The sequence below is a fragment of the Eutrigla gurnardus genome (assembly GCF_963514095.1).
Source record: "Eutrigla gurnardus genome assembly, chromosome: 5".
NCBI lineage: Eukaryota > Metazoa > Chordata > Actinopteri > Perciformes > Triglidae > Eutrigla > Eutrigla gurnardus.
This window is the reverse complement of record NC_139919.1, coordinates 9,932,701-9,954,022: the sequence shown is the minus strand read 5'-3', so window position 1 is coordinate 9,954,022 and position 21,322 is coordinate 9,932,701. Positions and strand designations below refer to the sequence as shown.

The 21,322-nt window shown below is 44.6% G+C and overlaps 1 long non-coding RNA gene across 1 annotated transcript in view; it reads right to left on the bottom strand.

Moving 5' to 3' along the window:
* The window catches only part of LOC311013634, a 377,991-nt gene extending 357,042 nt beyond the window's left edge, over window positions 1-20,949 (bottom strand). Inside the window, exons 1-2 of the long non-coding RNA XR_014597174.1 lie at window positions 20,651-20,949; window positions 19,978-20,526 (exon numbers count right to left, since the gene is read on the bottom strand). This is a non-coding gene — a long non-coding RNA (uncharacterized lncRNA). The remainder of the gene's footprint in view (window positions 1-19,977; window positions 20,527-20,650) is intronic.
* Window positions 20,950-21,322: the final 373 nt, after the last annotated feature.

The following is a 21,322-nucleotide window of genomic DNA, read 5'->3' as shown; positions in this document are numbered from 1 at the left end:
ACTGAATGGTTAAATTCACATTATTGCACACAGGGGATATTGATATTGAGCAGTTTCATGATATTCCATGTGTGAATGAACAGTGTTGGTGTGTTGGTTAACTGCTGTTGATTTTATCAGCAACAGGAAGGAGGAGCTGCTGGACCTGAAGCTGGTCAGTCACTGAGTCAACAAAACGGGGAGAAGTGGACGATGCGCTTTTCAAAGTCCATCTTTGTAGTTTTTTTATTTTAGTCAGTTTGACCAGTTTACCAAATTATAAATGTTGTATCTGGACAGTTACTTTTGTCATGCACAGACTGGCCATCGGGAAGTTCGAGCATTTTCAAAATGGGCCAGTCCTGTGAGGGACGGCATTTTTATAACTAACTGTTGCTTGGTCAGACCCCTTGGCATCACTTTCTAATGCAGTGCAGTGGGTAGCCCTATGATGCCCCATTACAGTCGCAGTAAACACTTTCTTAGTTTAAGGCAACAAAGTTAATTAGGGTTCAGGAAAAACATCATGGTTGGGCATCAAAAACTACGCAAACTGTGTAAAACATAAACAATGGAACATAAGTGCAGAAAAACATGTCTAGCTTTAAAATATACAACACTTTTGTTCCACATCATGTCGTACGCTTTCTCTATGTTTAAAAAAGACTGAGACCTTTTCTTTTCAGTGTCTGGTATTCCGTTCCTAAAACTAGTGATAACTTGCCAGCATTCCTATCTTCACAAACTCACATGATAACCTTTCTGTTATCATCCTTTCCATTATCTTACATACATTTGATGATAGTGTTGTTTGCCTGAAGTTCCTGGGTGTAGACTGATCCTTACCAGGGTTTTCTGGTCAGAATCAGTCCTGCATCTTAACCACACACTTGGTAATCTTCCCTCCTCCCACATGCTGCAGCTTCAAGAGTGCTCCTTCCCATAGATGCTTTAGCATATCGTAGCATATATCATCTTCTCCTGGTGAGGCTGGTTCGGATCGATTTATTGCTCTCAATGTCTCTGCAACAGAAATGGATCATCAATTGTATCATCTGTTTGGTGTAACAAACCTGGATGATAAGTCATTGTTCTTTCCATTCCTCCCCCCTCGACGATTTATCTGAAGCATGTAGACATGCCTTGTCCCTGTGGAGACCCTGTTTCCTCCTCAGCTGTCATAACTGGATATTACTATTCCCTTCTGGCTCCTCCCACCCTCTTTATCATCCCATACACCTCCCACAGGTATAGTTCTTCCTAGTTTGTTGGAAAATGTTCTCCCAAGTTGCCCTCTAAGCTTGAGATGCCATTTCTCACCACTGTCTATGCCTTGTCTGACTGCCATGTTCCTGTTTTTCATAGCCGGACACTCCTCTGTCCACCATGAAACCACTTGGGTGTGAATTAATCTGCGTGTCGAGCAATCTGCTGCCAGATAATTGCTGAGGTTACCTGTTCATTTCATTCATATCTCTAGATATGTGTTTATTGTTTCCTCACTCAACTTCTGGAACTTATCCCAATCTGATTTTCCAAAAACCCACTTTGGAATACCACCAAACACATAAAACGCTTGTTCAGATCCCTTGACACACTGGCCTGCGCTTCAAACAGACACTCCACTATTGTTGCAGTAAACACATGGTTGTTGTGTATTCAAACAAAAACTATTATTAGGCAACAAAACAAAAGCCCTGTACTACGAAGCAGGTTTGGGGTTAGAGGGTGTAAAAAGAGTGTTGTTTTAATCTTTAAAACAAAAGGTGATAAGGGTCTAATCTTTCCATCTTTTTACCTGGCAGGGCAAATATTAACTGTAAGCCACAAAACTACATATCTGGGACACATCATCATTGATCAAATGTGTGATGATGACATCTTTAGGTAGCGCTGCATGTTATATGCCCAAGCTAACATGCTGGTTAGGAAATTCCACTGGTGCTCAGACAATGTAAAGATAAGCCTGTTTCAGGCATACTGCAGTCCTCTGTATACTGCCCCCTTGTGGACCACATTTAAAAAGTCTAGCCTCCAGAAACTCCAAGTTGCCTCTAATGGGTTGTGTGTACTGCTTTAAATACCAAGGTGGAGCAGTGCAAGTGAAATATTCTGTATGGTAGGAGTCAACACAATTTATGCACTGTTAAGCAATTTGATGCACAAATTTATTTGCAGACTGAATGATTCATGTACGTCCCGTCCAGGGTGTACCCTGCCCCCCACTAGGCACTAGACAATGGATGGATGGATGATTCATGTAATTTATCATTATGCTTTTGTCAAATCCTGGACTTAAACTGCCTCTTTACATTGCCTTTGTGTTGTCTGTGTATGTGTTGCTGTATGTATTTGTATGTGCCTTTTAATGAACCGTGGAACTGGCAATTCAAGTTGATTCATTGATTGCTGTGGAGCACATTATTTATTCTAGAGCACCATAGAACTGACTAATTAGTGTGTGTTATATTAATTTAATATATTGCCTATATGCATTCTTATGGCTTGTTTAGTTCATTTTCTAAATGTAAATCAGTATATAATCTCTTGTCATATATTCTTATCATATAACTTGTGTGTGTCAGATTCTTCAGCTGGATGTTACACAGCATCTTTGTTACATCTCGCTAACAGTCCTGTGGTTTGCCTGCATTACTTTGTTACTGGTACTTTTACCGTTGCCGTGGGTGATTATAAGATAAGAGAGTTAACCTTTTTCCCCTTAGCATGTTGAATATTCTGTTCTTTATTCACTCACACAACCGGGGTTGCAGCTGAAAGAATGATGCTACAATATTGTCACATAGCCATCATTTCCTCAATGGGCTGAATAAAGAATCTTCTATTTCATAAGACTATATTTAAGTAACATATTCATTCAATGGGATACACAAATAACTTAAGTCAGATCTAACGTGCTCTAGCTGAGGCAGTGATACTATAAACATATTATTTATACACACAATTATGTTTTGCTAGCTGTCATTCCTGGTTTTGGGAGCTGCAGCTGTGTTGCTTTTAGCCTGGGTTATGTTTAATGACTTCATATTTGAATTACCATTCTATTAAAATACAGTTTGCTCTTCGTTTGTGAAATACGGCCATATGCTGCAAACTCCACCCCTTTTACACAAAGCTGCTCATAGCCAGATTGAGAGACGCTGAGTGGATTTACTGACTGTGTAAAGGTGTAAAAAAAATGTGCTTTTAATATCACTGCTGCATCTAGAGCACTATAGATCTTACTGTTATTTGGCTGCAGGTGTTTTCTGTTCATTCACGGTGGTGTGAAACAGACCTGGGAGCTCTCCCCAACCTGTGTTGTTTTTTTGGTCTTTATATTATGTCATTACATTCCTGGAGGATTTTCTCTGAGCATCTAACAATTACGCAAAGGGGTTAGTTACTTGAAGGCCCGGTGTGTCTCGTAGACACTAAGAGTGCCTTGTGTGTTGGTATCAGACAATGCAAAGCAAAGAAAGGGCTGATTTAGTCTATATGCAAATATTTATATTAGAATAGGTCATCTTAGCTGCAGCGAGCTAGAACTGGTTACCAAATGTGTCATGATGGACAGAGGACACCCGCGGCCAGAGGTGCAGAGAGGATGCAGCAAAGGAAGAAAGGCTTTGCTGGCTGACGCCAAGATTGTTCAAATAACGGATTTGTTCAAGCTGTCTGCAGTGGATGATAAAGACAAAAAACATTATGTGATAGTGTGAATACAATACGCTTTGTGTGATATTGTGTAAATATAGTGTTAGTAAATAACACTACAGTTTTGCTGTAAATATATAGTGTGAATATAATGTGCTCCTGCAGGTAGAGTCTGATTAGTTCGGTGTTTAAACACTGCTGAACACAATTGGATTATAAATATTCAAAGAATAGTTAATAATTAATTGATAATGATGGGGCCCCACCCTGGGATGAGAGGCCAACAACCAAACCGTTGTTCTAGTCTGAAGGGAAGGCTGTTTACTCATAATACCAGTATTTACCAACTGCTTTACACTCATGGGAGCAGCAGTGAACGATGGAGTGTGAGCACGACTTTAGCAATATCAATCAATGATTAATAACACCAGAATCAATAAACCACAATTCTACAACTACTCTAATAGCATCATGCAGGCAAAGCATGTGTGTATGTGAGTGTGTGTGTGTGAGTGTGTGTGTGTGTGTGTGTGTGTGTGTGTGTGTGTGTGTGTGTGTGTGTGTGTGTGTGTGTGTGTGTGTTCGTGTGTGTGTGTGTGTGCGCAGATGAGAAAGGAGGAGCAAGATGTAAGCAAATCCTGATCCAGTCAAGTTCAATTTTCAATTCAATTCAATTTTATTTATTTATATGGCACCATTCATGCAGGTAAATGCAACACAAAGTGCCGTACAGAAAATACAAATTTAGAAAATAAGAACAAAACAACAACAACAATAAAAACAACAACAACAGAAAGAAAGACCCGACCCCCCACCCGGAACACACTCGCACACTCACACTAACATGCACGCAACTCGGCACACCACACACACACACACACACCCCCACGCACTGCATTGGCTAAAACTGTAGAGACATGGCTCGGCACTGAGACATCGGTGAGTGAAAGGCCATCCACACCATGAGGGACTCTGGTTCCCGTCATCCATCCATCCATCGTCTACCGCTTATCCTGCACTCAGGGTCACGGGGGGGCTGGAGCCGATCCCAGCTATCATTGGGCGAAGGCAGGGTACACCCTGGACAGGACGCCAGTCTATCACAGGGCCGACATGTAGAGACAAACAACCATTCACGCTCACATTCACACCTTCGGGCAATTTTGAGTGATCAATGAACCTATCCCCATCCTGCATGTCTTTGGACTGTGGGAGGAAGCCGGAGAACCCGGTGAGAACCCACGCTCACACGGGGAGAACATGCAAACTCCACACAGAAGGGCCCGGCCCGGGAGTCGAACCCGCGACCCTCTCGCTGTGAGGCGAGAGTGCTACTGGTTCCCGTCAGTCGACGGTAAAAGAGATAAAATAATGTAAAATAGAACAAGATAGCAGTAATAAAATAAATAGCAAAAACTAGATAAAAAAGCTAAATAGCTAAATAGGATAGAATAAAATCAGTATAAACTACTAAAATAAGCAAACTTAAAATAATAGATTAAAACTTGGGGAATAAAATAGCAGACTTAAAATAATAGAAAGTTAATTAATTAAAAGCCAGACTAAAAAGATGAGTCTTGAGCCGTTTTTTAAAAACATCAACATTCTCTGCGGCCCTGAGGTTCTGCGGCAGGCTGTTCCACAGTCGGGGACCATAATAACTAAAAGCCGCCTCCCCGTGTGTTTTCAATCTGACTTGTGGAAAGGTTAAAAGGCCGGTGCCAGAGGACCTCAGGGTCCGTGAGGGTTGATATAATAGGAGTAGGTCAGATAAATAAGAGGGCCCAAGACCATTAAGACATTTAAAAACAAGTAAAAGAATCTTAAAATCGATCCTGAAGCGGACAGGGAGCCAATGCAGCGACTTTAAAACTGGTGTAATGTGCTCCCGCCCTCTGGTCCTCGTCAGCACGCGTGCGGCTGAGTTTTGCAGCAGTTGGAGAGTATGGATGCTCTTTTTAGGAAGACCAGAGAGCAGGGCATTACAATAGTCTAGACGACTGGAAATAAAAGCATGCATCAGCACCTCTGTACTGGCCTGTGAGAGAAACGGGCGGACTCTGGCTATATTCTTCAGGTGGTAGAAACCTACCTTTGTTACATTTTTAATGTGTGGAATAAAACTGAGCTCAGAGTCTAAAATCACGCCCAGGTTTCTCAGAGATTTCGATGATTTAAAATTATTTAATTTTGGTAAAAGTTTCTCTCTCTGGCCTTCAGGACCTATGACTAAAACCTCTCTTTTGTCCTGGTTGAGTTGTAGAAAGTTTGCTGCCATCCATGACTGGATATCTAAAATGGAATTAAAAAGGGCATCTAAAGGCCCTGTGTCATCAGGAGACACAGCGATGTACAGTTGTGTATCGTCAGCATAGCTGTGGAAGCTGATGCCGTGCCTCCTGATGACATCACCCAGGGGAAGCATGTAGAGATTAAAAAGGGTTGGGCCTAAAATTGACCCCTGGGGAACCCCGCACTTAAGGTTGTGTGTTTTGGAGGAACAGGTATCCAGACTTACGAAGAAGCTTCGGTCAGTGAGGTAAGAGGAGAACCAATTTAAAACAGCACCAGAGAGACCAACCAGGTTCCTCAAACGGTTTATTAAAATGTGATGGTCCACTGTATCAAAGGCGGCGGTTAGATCTAGCAGAACCAAGACTGTGAGTTTATGATTATCTAAATTGAACCTGATGTCATTAAAAATCTTTAAAAGGGCTGTCTCTGTGCTGTGGTTTGTCCTAAAACCAGACTGATACTTCTCCAATGTATTGTTTAAATATAAAAATGTATTTATCTGTGTAAAAACCAGTTTTTCTAAAATTTTGCTTAAAAATGGTAAGTTGGATACTGGACGGTAATTATTAAAAATGGTGGGGTCTATGCCACTCTTCTTCAGAAGGGGCTTCACCACCGCCGTTTTAAAGGATGTGGGGAAGACACCCGTCTGAAGAGAGCAGTTCACCATATATAAAAGCTGTTCCTCAAAAACGTCATAAAACGTTTTAAAAAAGCGTGTGGGAATTGGGTCTAAAAGGCAGGTTGTGGGCTTCACTTGGGAGAAGACTCGACCAAGTGTCCTTGCGTCAACCAGGGCAAAAGAGTCCAGAGTCTCCTCAGGTGGAAGCATTGATCCAGGAATGTCGGAGGTTGAGATTTGGTGAGATAAAAGACTGGATCTAATGTTATCGATTTTACTTCTGAAGTGGTCAGCAAACGCCTCACAAACGGAGTCTGTTGGTGTTATTGGTGACCTGTTCCGGTCACCGTTGGTTAAAAACTCAATTGTGGAGAATAAAAATTTGGGGTTATTTTTATTTTCGGAGATTATATTTTTGAAATGTGAAATTCTTGCCAGTTTGATGGTTTTATTGTATGTTTTGAGGTGTTGACGAAATATGTCGTAGTGTACTGTCAGCTTTGATTTTCTCCATCTCCTCTCAGCACTCCTGCACGTTCTTTTCAGTTTTTTGATTTCTTCATTTCTCCATGGTGGCATTGGTCTTGTTTTTATAGTTTTAGTTAAAAGAGGAGCCACTGAGTCAAGTGTTGACCTTAGTTTGTGAATAAAATTGTCAATGATAAAATCACATGGTGCTGGTAAAATTTGTGCAGGAGTGTTCTTTAAAATCTGGATAAAAATTGCTGCCACTTCAGAAGTAAGATGGCGTTTCCTCACTGTTCTCACAGGGTCCTCCAGCTGGTTAAAACTGGTGATATTAAAAAACACACAAAAATGGTCTGACACGGCCAGATCCACGACAGAGGGCGCACCCACAGACAGGCCATAGGTTATGACCAGGTCCAGGGTGCGCCCCCTGTCGTGGGTTGGCTGGCAGACATGCTGTTTAAAATCCAAGCAGTGAAGGAGGTTTAAAAATTCTCTAGATGCTAGGTCTGAGGTCTTATCGATGTGTAGATTAAAATCACCAGTTATTAAAATCCTATCATACTTAGCGTGAATGATGGTTAAAAACTCTGAGAAGTCGCTGATAAAAGCAGTAGGGTGCTGGGGTGGTCTGTAAACAGTCACACAAAGATAGGAGGGCTGCTAAAAACAAAGGCGTGGTATTCAAATGATAAATAGTTGTTAAAAGGAGCTTCCTTTGGTGATAATGTTGACCTTGTGATCGAGGCAGTTCCCCCTCCTTTCCTGCCCACCCTTGTTGAAAATAAAAAGTTAAAATCTGGAGGACAGGTCTCTGTGAGAACAACACGTGCGTCAGTGCCGAGCCATGTCTCAGTAAGGAGAATACCGTCTAATTTTCTGTCTAAAATTATTTATAATTTATAATAAAAGATTTGTTAGACAGCGAGCGCACATTTAGTAGGGCCATCTTGATGTCTTCATTGATTGTGCGCTCAGTATGTCTCTTTATGGGGACATTAAAACAATCAGTCGGTCTAAAAACAGTCCTGGGTTGATGTCTGTGAGTGATAAGTGTTTCAATGTGATGGATGTCCTGTGGTTCTGATGGGGGTGGTGATGGGTGGATGTGTGGGCTATGTATGGTGCAGGGAGTGGGGGGTGAGTGTGGGTGGGAGGGACAGCGTGGGGCAGAGTGTCCGTGTGTTAGTCAAGAGGTGGGTGTGGTGCATGAGCGGATGGTCAGGTCAATGTTCACAGATAAAAGCCGGGATCCCTCCTGGTTGGGGTGAAGGCCGTCCCGATTAAAAAGTTGAGGTCGGTTTAAAAAGGCCGCGTAGTTGTCAACGAAAGGGATACTGTTGCCCAGGCAGTATCCCTTTAGCCACAGGTGCAGCTGGCGGATGCGGCTGGTGATGACATCACCGTAGCGGGGCGGGGGAAGCGGACCCAGAACAATTAGCCGCTTCCCCGTGTCCAGCACGCTATCCACCATGGCGACGAAGTTCGCTTTGAGCACCTCCGACTGCTGAAATTTGAGGTCGTTGATGCCAGCCTCCACGACCAGCGTGTAGGCCGAGGGATGTTGGGCACTCACCTGCTGAGCGGAGGATGTGACCTCCGTGACACAGGCACCAGGCCGGCAGAAAGTCCATGCGTTGCGCACGGACACGTGCCTCACCAGCGAGGTCCCGACCACCAGCACCTCGGGAGTGCGCCGAGCCGGAGCGGCCGTCGCCGCGCGCCTGGAGACGCCGCGCGCCTGGAGACGCCGCGCGCCTGGAGACGCCGCGCTCCTCGGGGGGAACCCGCGGTTGGCGGCGCTGTGCCGCTGCTCGTCCCGAGCGGGATGGAGGTGATGGTGAAGACCGGGCGGGTGGATCCCGGTTCCGCGACCGTTGAGCCGGGTGGTCGGTTCCTGGAGGCGGGCTGTAGCAGGTGCCAACTGGAGGGAAGTCCTGCAGGCTTAGGATGTTGTACCTGTTGTCGAGCGGGATTTCCGGGGGCGGAGGCGGGGGAGATGGACGAGCCCCGGCGCCCCTTCCCACCACCGACCACGGGGCCCTCGGCTTGACAGGCGTCGAGCTCACCGGTGCTGGGGCCACCGCTCCATCCTCCCTGATGGAGCACTGCCATTCCGGCAGGCGGAGGCGTGAGGTGGAGGCTGCCGTTCCCTTCGGCTTGGCTCCCAGGTGGTGCCAGCGGGACTCGGCGACAGCTGGTGCCGGCGATCCAGCGATGGCGGAGCCGGTCCACGGCAGGGTGGTGTTGTTTGTGGCCGACATGCTCCGGTCGCCAGCGCCGGAAGCTTTCAGGTGGGCGATGAGCCTGGACTGGGTCGTGGCGACGGTGGAGAAGTTCATTAGGATTTTGTCCTTCTCCCTGAGATCAGCCTCCAGGCCGTTTACGCTCTCTCTCAGTTTCGAGAGGGTGGGAAAGCAGGATTCGCACACCACCATCATGCTGTGGCCGGCGCTAGCTATAGCAGCTAGCTCCGTTTAGCTGCTAGCCAGACACACCACGGGACTGTTGCACGGCAGGATCGTTGAATTTGCCACTGAATATTCCGCCAAGATCACTGGGAGGTACTAACCTTTGAAGCTGAACCAGCTTCTGTTCTGTTTTGTCACTGTTTTGTCACTGCCGTACCTGCCGTACCTGTGTACCTGTCACTGCCGTACCTGTCACTGCCGTACCTGTCACTGCCTCACTGCCGATGTGCAAGTTAACATCAACCGCACTCTTTTCCTAAATCTAACTACGTGGTTTGTTGTCTACACCTCACTTCCTGTGAAGACGTCGTTTTGAAAAGACACTTTCCATTTAACGACTCTGTATCGACACTCTTACACATGCAAGTGAGCGTCACAGCTTGAAACTTTGGAACGCTGATCAAGCGGCATTATTTGATGCACAAAAGTGAAAACGTGTTACCCAAAAAATGTGTGCATTGATCATAATCTGAGCAACATGATTAACTGTTTTTGTTTTTTTTGTTTTTTTGCATTTAGCACTTAAACACAAGCACTTTCTGTGAAGCACTTTGGTTGCGGCTCAGCCGCTTGTATATGTGCTATATAAATAAAATTTGATTGATTGATTGATTGAACTGTTAAAGTATTAAATTGGGGATCAAGATTTGCCAAAATGGTACTTTGCCACAATGTTTTCAATCTCAAAGCACAGCTTCAAAGCCGACAGTGGACAGTTTGTGACCTGAGACCTGAGAGTGTGAAGCCTTGGTGCTCTGACACTAATCGCTTTCCTAATGAGATGAATCCACAGTCCCTACAAGGCTACAATATTCGTTATAACTGCATTCTAACAGAAAGGTCAACTAGGAAAACGTTAGTGTCACAGATTGCCCCCAATTTCAGCTTTGACATGGAAGTATTGATTAAACCAAACAAATCAATATTTGACTTCTTGCAGTGAAATGTGGTGTTTTGTACACAGAAATATGTTCTTCACAGTGTTAAAGTGAAGGTTTTCTAGCCAAACGTGGAATTTGGTGGCGCAAGTGATTTTTATTTGTTTTCACGAGGCATGATTCTGTAGTTAATGCATTTAGAGAATCTTAAATCATTTGCACAAAAAAATGCCACTCTCACATATGAACTTTTTTCCCCCATCTACCTAGATATTCCTGGTTTCACCCTCTTGGCATTTGCAGCTGCTGAAAATGAAATTCATATTTTTTGACCTGGCTGTGACTTCTTCCGAAAAATAGACTTTTAGCTGATGCAGACCATGAGTGAACCTCCGGCTCCCTGCGCTCCATATCAGTGAAATGACTTCAAACACTGAAGCTTTCAAACTGGGTCACATCTCATTCCCACCAGTTGAATCAGTCTTGTGCATCATTTCAAACCTGTGGTGTTTTTTAAGACTTGTGAGCCCATCAAATGACTAGATGCCTAGTGACGATCACTGGTGGTCTTAATGCAGCGTGAATACTTCAACAAAAGTGGTTGACATTGTGGTTTTGGAAAAAACTATTACATGCTGGAGAAGAAAAAAAGCCAGAGCTGAAAAAATGCATGAATAAAATAGCCCTAATACCATCGTTCAAAACCAATCATTCACATCTAACCCACCAGCCGGCGGGTGGATTTGAAGAGGTTAAATGATCGAAATGATGTCTTAACACCTCTGACTCCTGAGTGAAAATGCATTTATATATCTGTAAAGTAAACATCAATCAGAAAAGCTCAAGGCGCAGATCCCACAAAAATGCTTCGCCTGCAAATCCATTGCGTTGCAATGAGACAGTGCGTCTGATGCCGTCCGTGCTCCTCTCTTGCACCACACCTCATGTTTTTCTCCTTGTTTTTGAACGCATATAATAGTAAAAAAATATTGTCAACAAAGTTGAGGGGCAATAGATTTCTGAAGTGGCTCTGCCTTTTTGCGATTTGCGATTGGGCCCCAAATTTGTGCTGCTCACACCACAGGGCCATCATATTGCACGATTTGCATAATTTGAAACCACAAAATAAGACACACAGTCACTCAAAGTTTTGGCAGGAACCTCAGCAACCATAGAAATACACTTATGGTTATGTCTTTTCATGCACATATTTTTTTTTTTTACACAACTTCCACACAACCTGGTTAGCTCACTTAAGACGTACGCGTCTTTAACCAGAATCACTGCATGTCGATTCATTCTTTCGAGGCGAAAACGCCATTTGTAATGATTACTATCGCTGTCTGGGAGTCTGAGTGAGGCCAGCAGACTTTTTGTGGAGGCAGCACAGTGCTGGCAGAGATAACGACCTGCAGACAGGACCGGCCAGCTTTGATTGTCGCTGTAAAGGCTCATATCGCTTTGCCTTTCAGGCTTCTCTCAAAGTCCCTGCCTCTCTTGATCCTCTCTGTCTTAGTTTCTCCATCGCTCTGTCGCCTCCTCTTGTTTTTGTTCTCATTCGTTTCTCCTTTTGTGGTTATTCTCTGTGTCTTCTTTCCTCTTTTCATCTCAGGATGTTTTACTGCCATCACAGCCCCCGAAAGCTTTTACCAAGCATGTTGCTGCCCTAACAATGCAGAGAGAATTTCACCTTGAAACCCTAATATAAGCATCAAGTGTATTGTTGATGTGGATTTATGTAAATATTATATGTAGGGTTGTTGTGTGCAGCTACATGGGACAATTCAACATAAACAAGCTTTGTGTGTACAAGGCAAGTCTGACACATTTTAGATGGCAAAAACAAATAAATGAATTAATATAACTGAATATTTTCTGATAATAATAGACATCAACATATAAACATTAACAATGTTCTTTAATCATGGCTGAAACTTAAATACTGCTTTGTACATGTAGTGGAATTAAATTATTAAAGTGCAAATCTTTGTTAATGGAGCAAGACATGTAGTACACAACCATATGAGGCCCATTTTCACAATGCCCAATTGAGCTAAATGAGTCATTATCAGTGTTGGTATTAATATCAGTGCATCCCCAATGGAAACAGAACTTTTAGGAGGGCAGACCTGTTTTTTTTTTTTTTTTTTTAAGATTTGGATCAAACAGATATGCCACTTGTTGTTCAAAATGTTGTGCAGTGAGCAGCTTTTTATGCTTAACCTTATGGTTGCCATGGTTTCCAGTTGGCTGGACTGTGACCAGTGAGCGTGGTGCTGGTCAGCATCCAACTCTGCTCAGCATCTCTTAATCCACCAGTATATATAGCCTTCCTTCAGAGATAAATCATCTTTAAAATTTACTTGGCATTTTATGTAAGCCCTGTCCGTGTTTACTCCCTAAGAATAAAATGTTTGTCACTCTTCTTTGGTTTTTCAGTTTTCTCTGTCTTGTATCATTCAATACTGCAACAAAAAACAACCACTATGCTCCATATCTTTTTTATTCACACTGCAAGTATAACAGTGTGTGGAACAGCATGTGACAGCATTTCTGTTCGGAGGAACAAGTTATTTAATTTTGGGGTAATAATCAATTTTACTTTGTTACTTACACTGTATCACAGATTTTCATCTCTGTGATGATTCATGGTGATAACAGCAGCTTCTTGTATTGTGGCTGCAGTCTCACAGCTCGGCTCAGCTCTCTTTAGTCTAAAATGCACCATGATTTGCAGGAGCATTTGAATACATTGTCTCAAGGTGAAAAGATGTTGAACCTCCTGGTTGCAGTCCCATTTATACCCAGAATGATTACCTGACAGCGTTGCTGCAAGCCTCCTTCCAGCTGCTGCTTAATTCATCAGTAATGAGCAGATTAAACCTGAGAGGTCACGAGTCTTGTTAAAGTTTTCACTTTCTGCCAAACAAGAATGTTGTCGTGAAGAAACTCATTTGGGCTTCACACTGACTGATGGATTTCAAGCAGCAATTCTTTTCACCAAAATGGACATTGCAAACGTTCCACTAATGGAATATCCATTTTGGAGATTGTTTTTCTGCCTGAAAATCATCAATATGCAGTAAACACACACCTGTTCCCATCCACAGCTAACATTATCATTTAGCGATACCAGACCATTTTAAGATGAGTCATTTGAAATTTCAGCAACAACCTTTAAAGAACTGATGTTCTTTTTTAATGGTGAAAAAAGTGTCATGTCACATAAACCACATTTTGTCTGGAGCAAGGAAGGAAGCTGCTTTGTCTGTTGTTGGTAAGTCAGAAACTAATTGTAGATTTGGGTTCAGGCATTGTGTGAGTAAAGCTAGTTGCAACATTAGTCTTGTGCTGATAGCTTGTTGTTGAAATCGTCATGAAACTGCAAATGTTAAGTGAGTAATCAACTAAGTTTGAGCCACCTCAGGTGTAGTGAATAGACTTGATTAGAGGGAGGGGTCACACACAGTACTTACGGTAAACTGCGCACTTAAAAAGGCTGTCACTACAGCGTCAGCTGCAGCGTCTGGCCATCTGAACGAAGACAGCTGAACAAAGACAAGGGAGTCTATCTGCGGGAGTCAAGACAGCTGAACAAAGACAAGGGAGTCTATCTGCGGGAGTCAAGACAGCTGAACAAAGACAAGGGAGTCTATCTGCGGGAGTCAAGACAGCTGAACAAAGACAAGGGAGTCTATCTGCGGGAGTCAAGACAGCTGAACAAAGACAAGGGAGTCTATCTGCGGGAGTCAAGACAGCTGAACAAAGACAAGGGAGTCTATCTGCGGGAGTCAAGACAGCTGAACAAAGACAAGGGAGTCTATCTGCGGGAGTCAAGACAGCTGAACAAAGACAAGGGAGTCTATCTGCGGGAGTCCATCGAGGACGTCCACCGAGGTAGGCATAACATCTTACCCCCCCTCGCAGCCATGTGTCTTATCCCAGTCAGGACATCACACTGGAGAAGATTTCACCGGAGACCCTTCACTCGAGGCTGTAACCCATCCAATCTCTGCTACCCACCATTCTCCACCGGTAAGGACCTTGAAGTACTAGGGGGGCTATGGAACTGCCAGTCTGCAGTCAAGAAGGCGGACACCATTTCAGCCTATGCCTCCCTGCAGTCTCTCCACTTCCTGGGCCTCACAGAGACCTGGATCACCCCAGAAAACACTGCCACTCCAGCTGCCCTTTCAACTGCCTACTCGTTTTCACACTCCCCAAGACGAACAGGGCGAGGAGGAGGAACTGGGCTCCTCATCTCACCGAGATGGTCCTACCAGATCCTTCCTCTGGACCACCTACCCCGATCTACACTTGAATTCCACGCTGTCTCTGTCACCCTTCCTTTCAAACTCAACATCATAGTGATCTATCGCCCACCCGGTCCTCTCGGTGACTTTTTGGATGAGATGGATGCCCTCCTGAGCTGCTCCCCTGATGATGGCACACCACTCGTCGTCCTCGGTGACTTCAACATCCACTCGGGAAAGCTGCACTCATCTGAATTCATCGACTTCTTTTCCGCATTTGACCTTACGCTCTCCCCCTCTCCACCAACTCACCGCGCCGGGAACCAACTTGACCTTGTCTTCACAAGATCCTGTGGCATCTCGGCACTCTCTGTTACCCCGCTCACCGTGTCCGACCACCACTTTGTGACTTTCTCCTTCCCCATGGAGCCCACCACATCCCTCCCCTCTACGCCTCGAATGGTCACCAGCCGCCACAACCTGAAATCCCTCACTCCCTCCGCTCTCTCCTCAACTGTTATCTCCTCGCTACCATCCTCAGAACAGTTCTCCTTAATACCTACTGAGGAAGCCTCCTCCATCCTGATGTCCTCACTCTCCTCTTCTTTGGACACTCTCTGTCCCCCTATCTCACGACCTGCGGAGTCATCTCCCCCCCCTCCCTGGCTGTCTGAACCTCTGCGAACCAGCAGATCATTGTTGCGAGCGTCAGAGAGAAAATGGAAGAAATCGGGCCAGCACGAGGACCTTACTCACTACCACCGCCTCCTCTCTGACTTCACCTCAACTGTTTTGGCAGCTAAATCTGCCTTCTACCTGGCAAAGATCAACTCTTCTGCCTCCAACCCCAGGAAACTCTTCTCCGTGTTCTCCTCCCTCCTCACCCCTCCTACCCCTCCGCCCCCTTCCTTCCTTACTGCCGATGACTTTGCTACTTACTTTACCAAGAAAGTAAAAGACATCAGCTCCTCATTTACGCCTATTCCCTCCCAGAAGACATATCCCCAACCCTCAACTCGGATGGTCTTACCAGCTTTACCCCCCTCACCTCTGAAGATGTTCACGCACTTGTTACATCTAACCGTGCCACCACCTGCTCCCTCGACCCGATCCCCTCCTCTCTTCTCCAAGACATCTCACACGACATCTTGCCATTCCTCACCACCCTGATCAACTCCTCCCTCACCTCAGGTGTCATTCCAGCGGATTTTAAGACAGCTACCGTGAAGCCTCTCCTTAAAAAACCCACCCTAGACGCTACTGACATCCAAAGCTACAGACCTGTATCTCTTCTTTCATTCCTCTCTAAAACCTTGGAACGTGCCGCCTACAACCAACTGTCATCCTATCTCTCGCTGAACAACCTCCTAGACCCTAATCAATCAGGATTCAGGACTGCTCACTCCACTGAGACGGCCCTCCTCACAGTGACCGAGTCCCTGCGAGACGCCAGAACCTCGTCCCACTCCTCCGTTCTCGTTCTCCTCGACCTATCTGCTGCGTTCGACACAGTCAATCACCAAATCCTCCTCTCCACTCTGGCTGAACTTGGCATAACTGACTCTGCTCTCGCCTGGTTTACATCATACCTGACAAATCGCACCTTTCAGGTCACATGGAATGGCTCTTTGTCCAAACCCTGTTCTCTGGACACGGGTGTCCCTCAAGGCTCAGTATTAGGACCGCTTCTGTTCTCACTATACACCAGATCACTAGGTTCTGTTATCACATCGCATGGATTCTCCTACCATTGCTACGCAGATGACACCCAGCTGTTCCTCTCTTTTCCCCCGTCCTCTGACACCCACATTGCAACTCGCATCTCGGACTGTCTGGCTGACATCTCTGTCTGGACAACTGCACATCACCTCAAGCTTAACCTGAATAAAACCGAACTCCTCTTCATCCCAGGGAAAGACTGCCCTCGCATGGACCTGTCGGTCACTGTCGAGGGCATCACAGTATTGCCGTCGTCAACTGCGAGGAACCTGGGTGTAATCCTCGATGACCAACTATCCTGCACCCCCAACATCACTGCTGTGGCCCGATCCTGCAGATTTGCCCTCTACAACATCCGCAGGATTCGGACCCTCCTCACAAAGGATGCAACGCAACTCTTGGTCCAAGCACTGGTCATCTCCCGCCTTGACTACTGCAACTCTCTCCTGGCCGGACTCCCGGCCTCTGCGATTAAACCATTGCAGCGTATCCAGAACGCTGCAGCACGTCTTATCTTCAATCTACCCAAATTCTCCCATGTGACCCCCCTCCTCCGTGACCTCCACTGGCTCCCTGTTGCAGCACGCATCCATTTCAATTGCTCAGCAAAGTCCAGACTCTTCTCTGTTCTGGCGCCTCAGTGGTGGAACGAACTCCCGACTAATGTCAGGACAGCTGAGTCATTTGCCATTTTCCGAAAAAGGCTCAAGACTCACCTGTTCAGACTTCACCTCGACTAGCATGACCCAGCCCCCCCCCCCCCCCCCCAAAAAAAAAAAAAAAAAAAAAAAAAACCTTACCTATAGCACTCTGATCGTAGCACTGTTGCTCTTGAACTACTAGTTTACTCAGATGAGGACCTAACACTTGTTCTATTTTTAGCTCTTACTTTATCGGCAATGATTCATTGTGGTTTCCTTGTTTCCTTCTTTTGACAAATGTACTTATTGTAAGTCGCTTTGGACAAAAGCGTCTGCTAAATGACCTAAATGTAAATTTAAATGTCATGTTGGAGTGAAACCTTTCATTTGAATCTCATGATTGGTGTCTGTCAGAGGAGAATGCTGGCACCAGTGTTCATAACACGCAGCAACCTCCGGGTCTGAAAAGTGACGCATGGAAGTCTATGAGGAAATGACCCTACTTCTCACTCAGTAAACATTGTAAACATGAGCATATGATCTCAATCTCTAGTTGCAAGTCTTCTTCAATACAACATGATGTGCATTTAGTGGTCCATTTAGATTCAAATAGACCATAAAGCAGGGGATGCTTTAGGCCGGGGCTACTTTGTGCTTGGCAGGTCACTACTATGGCAAAACCGCTTAGTTATGGTTAGGAAAAGTGTGATGACTTCAACTTGAGTGACAAACCACCAACGTAATAAAATGTCAAAGTTAAGTTTAATTCGCACAAGACAATCGACAAAGGGAAGAAACGTGAGGGAAACCTCCGAGTGTGTGATGGCGGATCTGTGCTGCGTAATGATCCGAGAAAACATGAAAACCAGTTTCCCCGATAAGGGGATCTTTGACATTTTGCAACCAGTGATCCATACTTGGAGAAGCAATGGGTGGATCTGACGAACACAAGCAGCAGAGTGGCATCCTGAGTGGCAACCTTACTGGATCTGGATCCATCCGGCTTCTGGTGTGAAGCTGTTAACAAAGTTACTTCATAATTCAAGGCCAACTTGACAACCTGACAAAGTGTTAACGTCATCTGAGAAGCTAATTCTGGGGTGGCCAAACATTTTGGGTGTGGGCCACTAGAGAAAAGTCACAGGCAAACAATATTAAGTGCTGCAGTTTTCAAGCATTTACACTGCAGTAAAAACTGTGTGTTAAGGACCAGAAATCTCCTGTTGGCTACCATGACACTAAAATGTTTTCATTGCCCACCAGATGGCGACTCTATTGACTTTTGTGTAGCCTACCCTAGTCATTGATTTAACTCTTGAATGGCCATCCTATTTTTGAAGAAAAGGCTGAAAACGACATACCCAAAGTAAAATGGTTACTGTTTTTGAACCCCTATGACTACAGGCACAAAGCTGAGCATTCCTGAAAGATAACCCTTTGAATTTTCTTCTGAGTGATTTACTCTAAGTGTTACTGACACTGAGTTACTGCAGCTCAAACATAGTGGAAATTGCACAAAAAAAAAATATTTTTCTTTTTGAATGAAACAAGTTAGCTGTGGCTCTTATATATAGGCCTAAAAGTTGAATGAAGCCACAGCCACAAGCCTGACCAACAACTGGTAGAAAGTAGATAAAAAGACACCCAAAAATGAGCTTTGCAAGTGCAGTGTTGTAGGGCAATGTCAGACGGAGCTGCATCTGGAACAAGTGTTCCAGATGAGATTATGGGTATTTTTAGGTATATAATTCTACTTTTTTTTGTTTATTTCACCAGTTCTACAACTACTACTAATAAAACCAACATTTTTTTAATGTTTTTTTACATAACAGCCTTCTGTAACGAGACGCTGCATAACACAGTCTGACCTTTCTGAGCTGCTGCGCTCTCACCCTCAAGCCCCCTCCCCCCATGTAACATACCGCTGGAATCGTAAGCTTATTGGCTATAAGACCTGTCAGTCAAAAATGTACTCCTCTGCCTATTGGCTCTCTGCCTGGGGATTCTCGTGGTTGGTCAGCCGAGAGGCAGTGAAGCACTGGCTCTCTTGATGGACAGATTGTTCAGCCAATTCGGATCGCAGAATCGTGGAAGGGGGCTTGTTTTGTCGCCAAGAAGCCGCCAAACACGGAAATACAAAGCTTTGTTGTTCGCCTGTCATCGAAGAGCGATAACTAGCTATAAACAATATTTTGTTCAGAAACTCACAACGTCAACACATGGCGTGTTATGGATGACTACCGGAGTTAGCATGCTCGTGGGACTAAACGAAGTGGCTACTTTTGTTCGTTGGACTCTTACCTTTATCTGGATATAAGGATTAGCATGCTACATGTTGTTTTTGGACTTCCAGACAGCTCGAAAGGTAGGGAACGCTTGGCTTGTTGTTGTTATTTTTCTGTGCACTCCTTGCACACATGCTGTGTTTGCTTTTGATGTGTTTTCCGTGAGCCTCGGCAACAATTAATATCGTTAGTAGTGCCGTGTTGTTGACAGTTCACAGTTGCATGTTTTCCAAATGGGGTCGCAACATTATATTTAAACGGATGAAAACCCGATGAAAACAGCGTCCTGTATGCGGGAAGTTTGTTTACATCACATTAACGGGATTAAAAACTTGATCCTCTACACATAAAGACATACAAGCAGCAGGATTTGGTCAGTATCATGTCGTCCTCCAGAATTATGTGCTGAATTGTGAATTATAGGCTGTGTGCTGTGTTTTATAAACGTGATTGTGCTCCATCTCAACATTATGTGCTAAACTTACTGTTACAAAATTCAAACATGAGGTTTACACCTCAGCTTGTCAGCAAAGTCAGTCAGGTTACCATATTAACAAGATTTGTTGTTGAAATGCTCAAATTCTGTACTATATTCATCTAGGTGACTAAGTGGGCCTTCAGACACCGAACATGTCTGCTGCATGGAGACACCACAGGTAATGTTACTTTGTTACACCAAGTTGTCTGTTGAGATTATTATTCACATAACATGACGATGATCATGATTCACACTAGGTAAGAAGACGGATGCAGCAGCTGGAGGAGGAAGAGGCTTGCATGGTGGGACATCCTGGTTGGAACTGTCTGTCTGAATGTTCTCTCTCCAAAACGCATGAAATATACAGCTGGTTATGGTGCTTTACATGTAAGAGGAATACAGCAGTCTGTTGTTTGTTTATCAATTGTGTTTTATAAAAAATAAATCCCTCTATGCAACATATTATGCAGTCTTCCTGACCATTACTTCAGTATTATTAACCATGACACATTTTACAATTACTGTAAAGACTTTATTGTCAAATTAATCAGCAGTTGAAGTTCACAGTTATCTCAGAACACAAACGCAAACTGTTTGTGGCCGACTCTGCAGGGTCATATCAAGCTCTTCTGAAGTCAAGGAAGAGCTGCCCTCCAAAGTATCCTCCTCCTCTACCGGGTCCAGGCGAGCTCTCTTTGATGGTCTCCTTATTGGAGTGGTTGTGAAACAGGTCTGGAACCATGGCTGTGCCAACACCAAAGTCCTTGCAGGACACAGTAGCTGTAACAGAGTTGTATGGAGGAATGAAACCCATGATATCACATAATAGAAATACACATCTGCACAACTACTAGTAGTTGCTTGTAAACCTGATCTCAAGTAGGCTACATGTCAGGCTACACACCTTTACTTGGGTAAGGAGCCTGTAGAGTCCTCCTAGACAGGTGAGTGCCAACAGTAGCTGTGGTGGGTCGGTGTGGGACGCTGATGTGAGCTGCTGCTCTGTAAGCAGACAGACAGTCAGACAGACAGTCAGAGTTTACAACTACATCTGAAATGTGGAACACGTTACTATTTAACTATAACTGATGTGGTGACGCACCAAAAGCTCGTAAAATCCCTTCGTTAGCGGTGCAAAAACAAACGTTTGGTGACGTCGTCTTTGCATCGGCGTGTATAAACAAACAGATCAGCTGCTCTCGCTGCCGCATTCAAGCTACAAAACGTTCCAAGCAAACTGATGTCTAGCGTTATTTTACAGGTTTGGGCCCCCGCAGTACTACGTAACGTCAACGGTCCTCAATATCAATACAATGGAAGCTTTTAACGCAACACGCCAATGCTAACTTTAGCGCAACACGCCAATGCTAACACACCAATGCTAAGAAAGCAACGGTAAACTGTAACACGGCATATTACATAATATTTAGTAACTTAACGCTTCAGTGTCTGTGGTTGGCTCTCGGACTGTCGGTACTGATCCAAACTTTAGCCTCAGGTTAGAGGCATATCCTGAGCTGTAGCACCCCATGTTGTCAAAGCTCCTGTCGGTGAAGTGCGTCGCACACACAAACAC